Genomic DNA, 14,765 nt, shown 5'->3' on the forward strand with positions numbered 1-14,765 from the left:
TGCCAAAAAAACTCCAAGAAAAGAAAGTTGATTGCTCATAGAGGATGACATGCGGGTCCCATTTAGCTGCAGCGGTCTCACTGTTTGAGAGGCGGCAGGGGATCGAAAGAAAAAGGCAAGTGACCAAATATCAGGAGCCAAAAATAATTCAAGAAAAGAAAGTTTTATAGTCCATAGAGGATGACATGCGGGTCCCATTTAGCAGCAGCGGTATCACCGTTTGAGAGGCGGCAGGGGATCGAAAGAAAAAGGCAAGTGACCAAATATGAGGTGCCAAAAAAAATCCAAGAAAAGAAAGTTTTATAGTACATAGAGGATGACATGCGGGTCCCATTTAGCAGCAGCGGTATCACCGTTTGAGAGGCGGCAGGGGATCGAAAGAAAAAGGCAAGTGACCAAATATGAGGTGCCAAAAAAATCCAAGAAAAGAAAGTTTTATAGTACATAGAGGATGACATGCGGGTCCCATTTAGCAGCAGCGGTATCACCGTTTGAGAGGCGGCAGGGGATCGAAAAAAAAAGGCAAGTGACCAAATATGAGGTGCCAAAAAAAACTCCAAGAAAAGAAAGTTGATTGCACATAGAGGATGACATGCGGGTCCCATTTAGCAGCAGCGGTCTCAACGTTTCCAAGGCGGCAAGGGATCAAAAGAAAAAGGAAGTAGCCAGAAATCAGGGTTCAAAAAATCCAAGAATAGAAAGAATTTTGGTTCATAGAGGATGACATGCGGGACCCATGATCCCGCATCGTAAACGGCTCGATCGGAGAACGTTGAACGAGATGGCGCGATCGAGAAAAAACAATGCCAGAGAGGCTGCCATCTGGGCCCTACATCCCTCGGCGGTGCGGATTTGCGTTGACTCGGCCGGCGAACCCGAGATTTCGAGATGCACCACGTCCCGGGCCACCATACGCGACGTTTTGGCCGCTTTCGTCGGGCTAGGTGGCCTCAAAAACGAGAAAAAAAAAGTTTTGACATGCACCACGGAGGGACCCAAAATCGTCGGCCATGGTACACCAGCAACCACGGCGCGACTTCAACTTCGTCGGCCATGGCAACTTTTCTTGTAGTGTAGGTTTCCCTATCTTATGGAAGGTTTTGGGTTCGGGTCTTATTCGGAGACTTGTAGTCCAACCCTTGGGGCTTCCACCTATATAATGAGGGACAAGGGGAGGGGGCCGGCCACCTCAAGACCACAAGCTGGCCGCACCCCTCAAGTGGCCGGCCACCCCCTCCCAAACCCTAGCCGCCCCCCTCTCCTCCATAGCTCCCGCGTGCTTTAGCGAAGCTCCGCCGGAGTTCTCCACCGCCACCGACACCACGCCGTCGTGCTGTCGGATTCAAGAGGAGCTACTACTTCTGCTGCCCGCTGGAACGGGAGGTGGACGTCGTCTTCATCAACAACCGAACGTGTGACCGAGTACGGAGGTGCTGCCCGTTCGTGGCGCCGGAGGGATCGTGATCAAGATCTTCTACGCGCTTTTGCAAGCGGCAAGTGAACGTCTACCGCAGAAACAAGAGCCTCCTCTTGTAGGCTTTGGAATCTCTTCAAGGGTGAGACTCGATAAACCCCTCGTTGCTACCGTCTTCTAGATTGCATCTTGGCTTGGATTGCGTGTTCGCGGTAGGAAAATTTTTGTTTTCTATGCAACGTTATCCTACAGTGGTATCAGAGCCGTGTCTATGCATAGATGGTTGCACGAGTAGAACACAATGGTTTTGTGGGCGTTGATGCTCTTGTTATCTTTAGTTTGAGTACTTTGCATCTTTGTGGCATAGTGGGATGAAGCGGCTCGGACTAATTTACATGACCGCGTTCATGAGACTTGTTCCTCGTTCGACATGCAACTTGTATTGCATAAGAGGCTTTGCGGGTGTCTGTCTCTCCTACTATAGTGAAGATTCAATTTACTCTTCTATTGAAAACATTAGTATCAACGTTGTGGTTCATGTTCGTAGGTAGATTAGATCTCTCTCGAAAACCCTAAACCACGTAAAATATGCAAACCAAATTAGAGACGTCTAACTTGTTTTTGCAGGGTTTGGTGATGTGATATGGCCATAATGTGATGATGAATATGTATGAGATGATCATTATTGTATTGTGGCAACCGGCAGGAGCCTTATGGTTGTCTTTAAATTTCATGTTGAGTAGTATTTCAAAGTAGTTGTAATAGTTGCTACATGGAGGACAATCATGAAGACGGCGCCATTGACCTTGACGCTACGCCGACGATGATGGAGATCATGCCCGAAGATGATGGAGATCATGTCCGTGCTTTGGAGATGAAGATCAAAGGCGCAAAGACAAAAGGGCCATATCATATCACATATGAACTGCATGTGATGTTAATCCTTTTATGCATCTTATTTTGCTTAGATCGCGACGGTAGCATTATAAGATGATCCCTCACTAAAATCTCAAGATAATAAAGTGTTCATCCTTAGTAGCACCGTTACCAAGTCTTGTCGGTTCGAAGCATCTCGTGATGATCGGGTGTGATAGAATCAACAAGTACATACAACGGGTGCAAGACAGTTTTGCACATGCGGATACTAAGGTGGCCTTGACGAGCCTAGCATGTACAGACATGGTCTCGGAACACGTGATACCGAAAGGTAGAGCATGAATCATATGGTTGATATGATGAACACTTTGAGTGTTCGCCATTGAAATCACACCTTGTCTCGTGATGATCGGACTTAGGTGCGGTGGATTTGGTTCGTGTGATCACTAAGACAATGCGAGGGATATTGTTTTGAGTGGGAGTTCACCTAGATTTTTAATTATGTTGAATTAAAATTTGAACTCAATTTGTCATAAACTTAGTCTAAACTTTTGCAAATATATGTTGTAGAGATGGCGTCCCCAATCAATTTTAACCAGTTCCTAGAGAAAGAAAAACTTAAGAGCAACGGTAGCAACTTCACCGACTGGTTCCGTCATGTGAGGATCTTCCTCTCTGGCGGAAATCTGCAATATGTGCTTGATGCACCGCTAGGTGACCCTCCAGCAGAAACTGAAACCGATGAAGTAAAAGCTGTTTATGAGACTCGTAAAATTTGGTACTCTCAAGTTCGAGTGCCATCCTGTGCAGTCTGGAATCCGATCTTCAAAAACGTTTTGAGCACCACGATCCTCATGAGTTGATGAAAGAGCTGAAAGCTATTTTTGAGACTCATGCGGCCGTGGAATGCTATGAAGCATCGAAACAATTCTTCAGCTGCATGATGGAAGAAGGCAGCTCCGTTAGTGAGCACATGCTCGCCATGACCGGGCATGCGAAGAAACTCAGTGACTTGGGAATAGTGATTCCTAACAGACTGGGGATTAATCGTGTCCTTCAATCACTGCCACCAAGTTACAAGAACTTTGTGATGAACTACAATATGCAGAACATGAACAAGGAGTTACCTGAACTCTTTGGCATGCTAAAAGCTGCTGAGATTGAGATCAAGAAAGAGCACCAAGTGTTGATGGTCAACAAGACCACCAGTTTCAAGAAACAGGGCAAGTCTAAGGGAAAATTCAAGAAGGGTGGCAAGAAAGCTGCCACGCCTCCTGTGAAACCTAAGAACGGCCCTAAGCCTGATGCTGAGTGCTATTACTGCAAGGAGAAGGGACACTGGAAGCGTAATTGCTCCAAGTATCTGGCTGATCTGAAGAGCGGCCTTGTCAAGAAGAAGAAAGAAGGTATATCTGATATACATGTTATAGATGTTTATCTCACTGGTTCTCGTTCTAGTACCTGGGTATTTGATACTGGTTCGTTTGCTCATATTTGTAACTCGAAACAGGAACTAAAGAATAAACGACAACTACTGAAAGATGAAGTGACGATGCGCGTTGGAAACGGATCCAAGGTCAATGTGATCGCTGTCGGCACACTTCCTCTACATCTACCTTCGGGATTAGTTTTAAGCCTAAATAATTGTTATTATGAACCTGCATTGAGCATGAACATTATATCTGGATCTTGTTTAATGCAAGACGGTTATTCATTCAAGTCTGAGAATAATGGTTGTTCTATTTTTATGAATAATATCTTTTATGGTCGAGCACCACAAATGAATGGCTTATTTCTGTTAGATCTCGATAGTAGTGATACGCATATACATAACATTGATGCTAAGCGAATTAAATTGAATGATAATTCTATTTATATGTGGCACTGTCGTCTTGGTTATATTGGAGTGAAACGCATGAAGAAACTCCATACTGATGGATTACTTGAATCACTGGACTTTGAGTCACTTGATAGATGCGAAGCATGTCTAATGGGTAAAATGACTAAGACTCCATTTTCTGGTATGATGGAGCGAGCTACTGACTTATTGGAAATCATGCATACCGATGTGTGCGGACCAATGAGCATAGCATCGCGCGGTGGTTATCGTTATGTTCTAACCTTCACAGATGATCTGAGTAGATATGGATATATCTATTTCATGAAACATAAATCTGAAACTTTCGAGAAGTTTAAGGAATTTCAAAGTGATGTAGAAAATCAACGTAACAAGAAGATTAAATTTCTATGATCTGATCGTGGAGGTGAATATCTGAGTTATGAGTTTGGCATGCATTTAAAGAAATGCGGAATACTTTCACAATTGACACCGCCGGGAACACCTCAACGAAACGGTGTGTCCGAACGTCGTAATCGAACTCTCTTAAATATGGTTCGTTCTATGATGTCTCTTACTGATTTGCCATTATCTTTTTGGAGTTATGCATTAGAGACAGCCGCATTCACTTTTAATAGAGCACCATCAAAATCCGTAGAAACGACACCGTATGAATTATGGTTTAATAAGAAACCTAAGCTGTCGTTCCTGAAAGTTTGGGGTTGCGAAGCCTATGTAAAGAAGTTACAACCGGACAAGCTAGAACCCAAAGCGGAGAAATGCGTCTTCATAGGATACCCTAAGGAAACTATAGGGTACACTTTCTATCACAAATCCGAAGGCAAAATCTTTGTTGCTAAGAACGGAACCTTTCTTGAGAAAGAATTTCTCACTAAAGAAGTGACTGGAAGAAAAGTAGAACTCGATGAGATTGATGAATCTATACTCGTTGATCGAGTAGCGCAGCATCGAAGTTGTACCTGTACCGCCTACACCGGCAACAGAGGAAGCTAATGATAATGATCATGAAACTTCGAACGAGGAAACTACTGAACCTCGCAGATCGACAAGGGAGCGTGCCACTCCTGATTGGTATGATCCTTGTCTAAATGTCATGATTGTGGATAACAATGATGAGGACCCTGCGACGTATGAAGAAGCGATGATGAGCCCAGATTCCAACAAATGGCAAGAAGCCATGAAATCCGAAATGGGATCCATGTATGATAACAAAGTATGGACTTTGGTAGACTTACCTGATAGCCGAAAGGCTGTCGAGAATAAATGGATCTTCAAGAGAAAAACAGATGCTGATGGTAATATTACTGTCTACAAAGCTCGACTTGTCGCAAAGGGTTTCCGACAAATTCAAGGAGTTGACTACGATGAGACTTTCTCACCTGTAGCGAAGCTAAAATCTGTGAGGATTTTGTTAGCAATAGCTGCATTTTTCGATTATGAGATTTGGCAGATGGATGTCAAAACGGCGTTCCTTAATGGAGACATTGAGGAAGAGTTGTATATGGAACAACCTAAAGGTTTTGTCGATCCTAAAAATGCTGACAAAGTATGCAAACTTCAGCGTTCAATCTATGGACTGAAGCAAGCATCAAGAAGTTGGAACCGACGCTTTGATAAGGTGATCAAAGACTTCGGGTTTATACAGTGTCATGGAGAGGCCTGTATTTACAAGAAAGTGAGTGGGAGCTCTGTAGCATTCCTGATATTATATGTAGATGACATATTATTGATCGGGAATGATATAGAACTATTAAGCAGTGTTAAAGGTTATTTGAATAATAGTTTTTCAATGAAAGACCTTGGTGAAGCATCGTATATATTAGGCATCAAGATTTATAGAGATAGATCAAGACGCCTAATAGGGCTATCACAGAGTACATATCTGGACAAGATTCTAAAGAAGTTTAGAATGGACGAAAGTAAGAAAGGGTTCTTACCTATGTTACCAGGCAAGGCCTTGAGTAAAGACTCAAGGACCGGCTATGGCAGAAGAAAGAGAAAGGATGAGTAATATCCCCTATGCCTCGGCAGTAGGATCTATCATGTATGCCATGCTATGTACTAGACCGGATATAGCACATGCTGTTAGTTTGACTAGCAGATATCAAAGTGATCCAGGAATGGAACACTGGACAGTGGTCAAGAATATCCTGAAGTACTTGAAAAGAACTAAGGATATGTTTCTTTGTTATGGAGGTGACCAAGAGCTCGTTGTAAGTGGTTACACCGATGCAAGTTGGAACACTGATCCTGATGACTCTAAGTCACAATCTGGGTACGTGTTTATATTGAATGGTGCTGCAGTAAGCTGGGCAAGCTCGAAGCAGTGCACGGTGGCGAAGTCTTCAACAGAATCAGAGTACATAGCGGCTTCAGAGGCTTCATCAGAAGCGGTATGGATGAAGAGGTTCATTATAGAGCTCGGTGTGGTTCCTAGTGCATTGGACCCATTAATCATTTACTGTGATAACATGGGTGCCATCGCCAATGCACAAGAACCAAGGTCACACAAGAGGCTGAAGCATATCAAGCTGCGTTACCACTCGATTCGCGAGTACATCGAAGATGGAGAAGTAAAGATTTGCAAAGTACACACTGATCTGAATGTAGCAGATCCGTTGACTAAAGCTCTCCCTAGGGCAAAGCATGACCAACACCAGAATGCCATGGGTGTTAGGTATATTACAATGTAATCTAGATTATTGACTCTAGTGCAAGTGGGAGACTGAAGGAGATATGCCCTAGAGGCAATAATAAAGTGGTTATTATTTATATCTTTATGTTTATGATAAATGTTTTATATATCATGCTATAATTGTATTAACCGAAACATTAGTACATGTGTGATATGTAGACAAACAAAGAGTCCCTAGTATGCCTCTTAACTAGCTTGTTGATTAATAGATGATTAGTTTCATAATCATGAACATTGGATGTTATTAATAACAAGGTTATATCATTGTATGAATGATGTAATGGACACACCCAATTAAGCGTAGCATAAGATCTCGTCATTAAGTTATTTGCTATAAGCTTTCGATACATAGTTACCTAGTCCTTATGACCATGAGATCATGTAAATCACTTATACCGGAAAGGTACTTTGATTACACCAAATGCCACTGCGTAAATGGGTGGTTATAAAGGTGGGATTAAGTATCCGGAAAGTATGAGTTGAGGCATATGGATCAACAGTGGGATTTGTCCATCCCAATGACGGATAGATATACTCTGGGCCCTCTCGGTGGAATGTCGTCTAATGTCTTGCAAGCATATGAATAAGTTCATAAGAGACCACATACCACGGTACGAGTAAAGAGTACTTGTCAGGAGACGAGGTTGAACAAGGTATAGAGTGATACCGAAGATCAAACCTCGGACAAGTAAAATATCGCGTGACAAAGGGAATTGGTATCGTATGTGAATGGTTCATTCGATCACTAAAGTCATCGTTGAATATGTGGGAGCCATTATGGATCTCCAGATCCCGCTATTGGTTATTGGTCGGAGTGAGTACTCAACCATGTCCGCATAGTTCACGAACCGTAGGGTGACACACTTAAAGTTGGATGTTGAAATGGTAGAACTTGAATATGGAATGGAGTTCGAATATTTGTTCGGAGTCCCGGATGAGATCCCGGACATCACGAGGAGTTCCGGAATGGTCCGGAGAATAAGATTCATATATAGGATGTCATTTTATGTGAATTAAAATGATGCGGAAGGTTCTATGGAAGGTTCTAGAAGGTTCTAGAAAAGTCCGGAAGAAACCACCAAGGAAGGTGGAGTCCCGGAGGGACTCCACCTCCATGGCCGGCCAACCCTAGTGGGGGAGGAGTCCCAAGTGGACTCCCCCAAGGGGGGCCGGCCACCCCCTCCATGGAAGGTGGAACTCCCACCTCTAGTGGGAGTCCTAGCTTGGGTAGGTTTCCCTATCTTATGGAAGGTTTTGGGTTCGGGTCTTATTCGGAGACTTGTAGTCCAACCCTTGGGGCTTCCACCTATATAATGAGGGACAAGGGGAGGGGGCCGGCCACCTCAAGACCACAAGCTGGCCGCACCCCTCAAGTGGCCGGCCACCCCCTCCCAAACCCTAGCCGCCCCCTCTCCTCCATAGCTCCCGCGTGCTTTAGCGAAGCTCCGCCGGAGTTCTCCACCGCCACCGACACCATACCGTCGTGCTGTCGGATTCAAGAGGAGCTACTACTTCCGCTGCCCGCTGGAACGGGAGGTGGACATCGTCTTCATCAACAACCGAACGTATGACCGAGTACGGAGGTGCTGCCCGTTCGTGGCGCCGGAGGGATCGTGATCAAGATCTTCTACGCGCTTTTGCAAGCGGCAAGTGAACGTCTACCGCAGCAACAAGAGCCTCCTCTTGTAGGCTTTGGAATCTCTTCAAGGGTGAGACTCGATAAACCCCTCGTTGCTACCGTCTTCTAGATTGCATCTTGGCTTGGATTGCGTGTTCGCGGTAGGAAATTTTTTGTTTTCTATGCAACATTATCCTACATCTATCTCTTATATTGCTTAGCTATATCTTGCTTAGTTGTTAGCCTTGTCATATAGGTAAATTCACTTAGTTGCATATCTAGAGAATTTACCTTTTGTGTCAAGCCTAAATTGAAAAAGAACTAAAAATTGGTTAGCACCTATTCACCCCCCCTCTAGGTGCGGCATACGATCCTTTCAATTGGTATCAGAGCCTCGGCTCTTATTTCGGGCTTAACCGCTTAAGAGTATGCTGGACGATGGACCTTCGGAAGGGGAGGCTAGGTCGGTCACTGTAACACCCCAAATTTCAATAAAAAGAAAGTTAGAGAATTCCAGAAAAAAAGCAAAATTTCAAACCAACAAAAACTTTTCTATTTGCATATAGTACCATGCATAGGACTTGTGCATTTGATTGATATGCCATGATGAGTGTTATTACTTGTATTTGATATGCCCTAAAACCCTAATGTGATCATATGAAGATCACCAACCAAATAAAACAAAGAGGAAGAAAATCCATAAAATGCAAAACCCTAAAAACCCTCACATATGCCTTATGGCATTTTTATAAATTTTGACCCTAGACCTATTTGGTCTTCACCATTAGTTGAGTAATGTTATTAAACACTTATTACAACTTTTGGAATCAAAGATTCCCAATTCAAATGAAATTCAAACACAAATCTAGCTCACATATGATATTGGTCAATTTTGACAATTCTAGTCTGATCACCACTTTGAGCCCTTCCCATTCAATTTTCCCAAACCAACTCTTGCTAACTCTTTGCACCATTTCAAAGTCAACATCAAGGTGAACAACTTTGGTCAAGATCACCATGCCAAAATCATCTTGGATCATGAGCCATGCTCATCCAAAGTCACAACTTTTTAACATATGGAACATTCTCCACTTAGCCATTTTTGCCAATTCTTGAATTCTAACTTTTCCACCACCACCTCAAATCCTCTCTGGTCAATTACAACTTATATCAACACTCACATTTCAAAAACATTCACCATTTAAATTATTTCAAATTTGGATATTTTTGCAATTTACAATTTTGGGCACTATTTGCAACTATTGCAAATAGTGAATCTACCTCACCTAAACTACCCTAACCTATCACATTGTGTTCCCTGGTCCCCTTAAACCCTAATTGATGCATAGTGAGGCTAAGGAGAGGAGGAGAGCCACTAGGGCATGGCCATGCTGGCCATGTCGCCGAGCCCGACGCCCTCCCCTCTCTCCCCTTGCTTCTCTGCCATGGCCACCTCGCCACCGCACGCCAACGCACCTCCTACGCCACCCTAGCATCACCATTGTCACGCTCGAGTACGACACACGCCGGCCGACGCGCGCCCTGGACGCGCTCACCATGCCGGTGACGTCGCGCGTGGACATGCGCGCGGACGTCACAGTACACGCGCCGCGCCACCAACTCGCTCACGCCCTGGACCCGCTCTCGATGCCTTGAGCCTCCACTCGCCACCTGTAAGCCGCCAGACAACAGCTCGACCAGACCCTGGACCGCTGCCGCCGTGGACGGGGAAGAGGATCCCGCGAGTGCCGCCGCCAGACACGGAATCAACGCGAGCGATTCCGACGCTCCCCGACCACGCTGTCGCTGCCAGTAGCATCGCCTGGACCCGTAGAGCATCGCCATAGCCTCGCCTAGCTCGACCAGCCGCCGAAGACGCCGCGCCCATGTCGACCACCTCACTGCCCCGCAACCCTTGCTCAATCCTATAAATAGGGAGTTCCCTGGACAGAACCAAGCACACCACCTTGCTCTCCACCTCTCACTGCTTCTCCACCACCACTCCACTCACTCAACCGTCGCCGGAGGAGGGCCAATTGCAAGATCGCCGCCGCGGAAGCCCTGCAGAAATCGACGGCGAACCAGACCACCTCGAGCTCCGCCACTGCTACCAGCCGCTTCGCCGTCGTCAACCACTTCCCCGAGCACACTGCCAACCCTAGCTGGAGCCACTGTAAGCCCTCCAACCCCCTACCTGAGCCGCCGGTGAACTCCTCTCTCGCCGGCGGGACGATGAACCACAGCCGTTTGATCTCGTTCTAATCCAACGATCCAATTTAAAACGTACCGTTTCGGTGACGCTGAGTCACTGACGCGCGGACCCCACCCTGTCAGCGCGCCGCGCGTCTGTGGACCGTGGTTGGGCTGGACTGGGTTGGTTTGGGCCGTTTTCAAATCTTTTAGCCCAACTAGCTTTTCCCGCCGGCCTTTTTATTTCAAACTGGATTTAATTAATACAAATGAATTTCAATACTGCTGCCACTTTGAAATTCAATAGAAATAAATTCGCTAAACCAAATTTGATGAACTTTATATGGTTGGAAAGCTAGAGAAATTATCTACAACATGCCACTGGTCCCATGACCAGATTCTTTGTAGAATTAATGTGATAAAAATAACAAGGCAGGGACTTTTCCCTATTCAAATAATATTTAAAAATCAACCAAAATAGATATTAAGTTAATTCCAACTCTAATAGCTCACATTTGACTTACACTAATTGTTTATGCAATAAAATGGTGTGGTCACTTTGCATGATCATGCCCTAGTTTAATTAATGGATCATTTGACTAGTTTAACTAGTTGATATTGCCAAAACTATTAAAATAAAATTATGTGGAGTCTTATACTTCATTTAAACTTGTCTCACATGAATTCATGGGATGTTTGGACCCCTGGTCCCAAACTCTCTTATATGAATTACTTGAGATTTAAATCATGTGTAGTGTTATTTAAATGGTATGAGGTGATCCACCTCATTTAAATCATTTTCCCAAATGATGATGATGAACATTTGACTTAGGTCAATATGAGTTCATCTATGATTGTTTGAGAAATTAAATCTTAAGAAGATTTCAATGAGAGGAAATTATTTCTCAAGAACCCTATGGAAACTATCATTTACATATGAAATACAAAGAAGTGAATTCTATTTAAGCAACACAACCCATGCACCCTAGTTAATTTATTGGTGTGCATAGAATAGTTTGTGTGTTTATATGTGATGTATGGAATAGCCATTGAATTAGTGAGTAATTATACTCGTATTCAAATTTAGACGGTAGCACTGGAGAGTACGCCGAAGAAGAAGGTTGCTATCAAGAGGAGGAGGAGGAACAATTTGAGAACTACCAAGGCAAGCTAATATTCTTGCAAAGTGCAAAGCCCCTTGGGGCAAGGCACCATGATTCTTACCTTATCTTACATAAGCCTATTCCAAGTTTTTACTTTACAAGTGTTACTTGTTTTCTAAATGAGTTACTTCTATAGTTAACTTTGGTCAAAGTACAAGTTGGTTACTAGAGTAGTGAAGTTGGTCTCCATCAAGCAAAGCAAGATAGCACCCCTCATGATTTAGAGCTAGTGCTAATGAAATAAAACTTGACTACTCTAGATGGGAACAATGTGATTTTGAAATGAATTTGAAACCTTGGAATGATGAAGCATTCCATTGAATGATTTTTCAAGGTGAATATGACCAAGAGAAGATGGTGATTTTTGATAAACAATGATGTTGGTTTGAATGCGATACCTTTCCAATTATTAAGTACCCCCACAATACCTGATTATGGGTAGGGCTTAACTGGAAGTTTATGCATCTTAGTATGGGTTCCCTCTAAACACACGTCATAGGGGTTACACTTGAGGCTGCCTCCGTTGTTGAGAAATGATGTGAAATTGAGGTGAATTGTACGGCCAAGCCCTGTCCAGTTCCCAGGTTGACAGTTGGTCTTCACTGGGAGGCCAAGCTCATGGGGAGAGGTGCTCATACTAGGATTTGTAAGTGAAAGGTTATGGTTGATGATCCGCGTACTGTGTTGCGATGATTCGGGGTAATCCTGACGGATGAAATCAAATGTTGTGGCACAAGTGTGCAACCTCTGCAGAGTGTAAACCTATTCGAATAGCCGCGTCCACGGTTATGGACGGTTGGAAAGGCCATACAGTTTCCGATGTCATATCTTTGAAAATGATGTTGAAAGATGATGGTGAAATGACTTGTGGTGAATTGAATTGAAATCACCACTTGAATGGTGGGAATGACACTAATGTTCCCACTTGAGTTAGTTAGCATATGAACAAGCTTTTTCTCAAATACTTGTGAACTAAAACTGCCTTTGTGCAAATAAACTAGAGCTTAGCAAACCTTACTAGAATGTCTAGCACTTACATTAGTATTAGTTTGCGAGTACTTAAAGTACTCACGGCTTTGTCCCTGGCTATTCAAATGGCCAGAGTATGAAGAGGAACAAGGAGATGACCAGCAGGACGCCTACGACAACTAAGCGCCTTCCAACGTCAAGCGTTGGCCTGTGGACTAGAGAGTCCTTGTATCTTACGCTTCCGCTATGAACTATGAACTTGTGTTTGTTCGTTGATCAATAGATCAACTATTCGTGTAATATGGATCATGTGATTCCAATTTGTAAGACTTATGGTTTGTAATGAATGATGACTGTGATACTTAACTATTATGCCTCGCAACAACAATATTCCTGGGATTGCAATGTATGACATAATAGGCATCCGGACTTAAAAACCCGGGTGTTGACAAGTTGGTATCAGAGCCATTGTTTGACCTTAGAAGACCTTAGTTAGAATGGGCGTTCTGAAAAACTTAACTTTGAAATCAAATGAAAGAAAATATTTGTGAAAATTTACTACACTCTTGTCTTTGAGACTTTGCCAAAATTTGATGAATCATGTTCTATCTTATTTGAATCTACTTAAAATTTTGCCACACTTTACACTCTCTAACTTACTCATCCAATTCTCTTTCAGATGGAGCCGAATGAACCCATCAACACCAAGTTTTACCAGCTTGGGAACGGAGGGAGCTTGATCTTCGAGCACGACCTCAACGCCGTCTCTGACTTCCTTGGGCGCCCACACCCCGAGTTCCACGGGGTTCAGCTGGACGACACGCCCGGAGGAGAGTTGCAGTGGGTGATCACTGCCGACTTGAGGGGCAAGATGGAGCCTCCCACCTCGGAGAGGATCCTCTTCTCCTTCCGTGAGAGCAACTGGCTCGACGGACTCACACGTGGCCTTCAGGAGGCACTTGCGCGCCTCTGTGGACAGAACGTGGTGCGCATCCTCGCCTCTCGCTACACCCACCTTGTGAGGCGTGATGCTGCGGGAGTGCCAATGGAGCTGCAGCCGCACCCGGAGTTGAGGCACCATGCTGAGCACCTGGACTTCATGCTCTACCAGACTCAGAGGGACCTCGACACCACTCGCGCTTACGCGAACCAGACCCATGCTCACATCACCGAGCAGGGTGAGGCGATCAAGCTACTCAACAACGACCGCAAGAGCCTTCGCCAGCAGCGTGCCAAGAAGGACGCTACGATTCGGCGCCTTCGCGCCAAGATAGCATCACTCGAGGCCACTGTCAAGGCCCAGGAGGATCAGATTCGTGAACTGGAGGATGACGATGGAGGCATCGACATTCAGGGAGGATACGCCTTCCTGAGCGACGACGACGACTTTGAGGAGGACGAGAACACCGAGGAGGAGGACTACGAGTTCCTGGAGGCAGGACCCGACGACTACGTCCCAATCGATGTCGAGGATGAGGAGTAGTTGCACTAGTTCACTTATGTAGGTGTGAGTTGTATCCCGTCCCTTGTATCGTAGCATGAGAATGGTTCTTAAAACCATTGGAGTATGTGTGTGTAATTTGTACTATGTGTTGAATGAATGAATGAATGTTGTGTTTGTCATGAAAAGATTACAAGTTTTCAAATGTTTTTCAAACTTAACCAAAATGAACCATAGAATGTTCCCTCTTATCTCATGATCTTCTATATCTCCAGATGGCCCCTCCCAATCGCACCAACGACGCGATGTTGCAACTGCTGCAGACCATGCTTGCCGACAGGGAAACAGAAAGAGCCGAACGCCAAGCCAATCTCATCGCCTTGCAGAACATTGCCAACCAAGGCCATGGAAATCATGATCACCCTGGATCCAAGCTCAAGAACTTCCAGAACACCAACCCTCCGGTGTTTAGCAAGACAGAGGAACCCCTCGACGCCGACGATTGGCTCCAGACTATGGAGAACAATCTGGAGGTAGCCGG

The sequence above is a fragment of the Lolium perenne genome, chromosome 7, assembly GCF_019359855.2.
Source record: "Lolium perenne isolate Kyuss_39 chromosome 7, Kyuss_2.0, whole genome shotgun sequence".
NCBI classification, from domain to species: domain Eukaryota; kingdom Viridiplantae; phylum Streptophyta; class Magnoliopsida; order Poales; family Poaceae; genus Lolium; species Lolium perenne.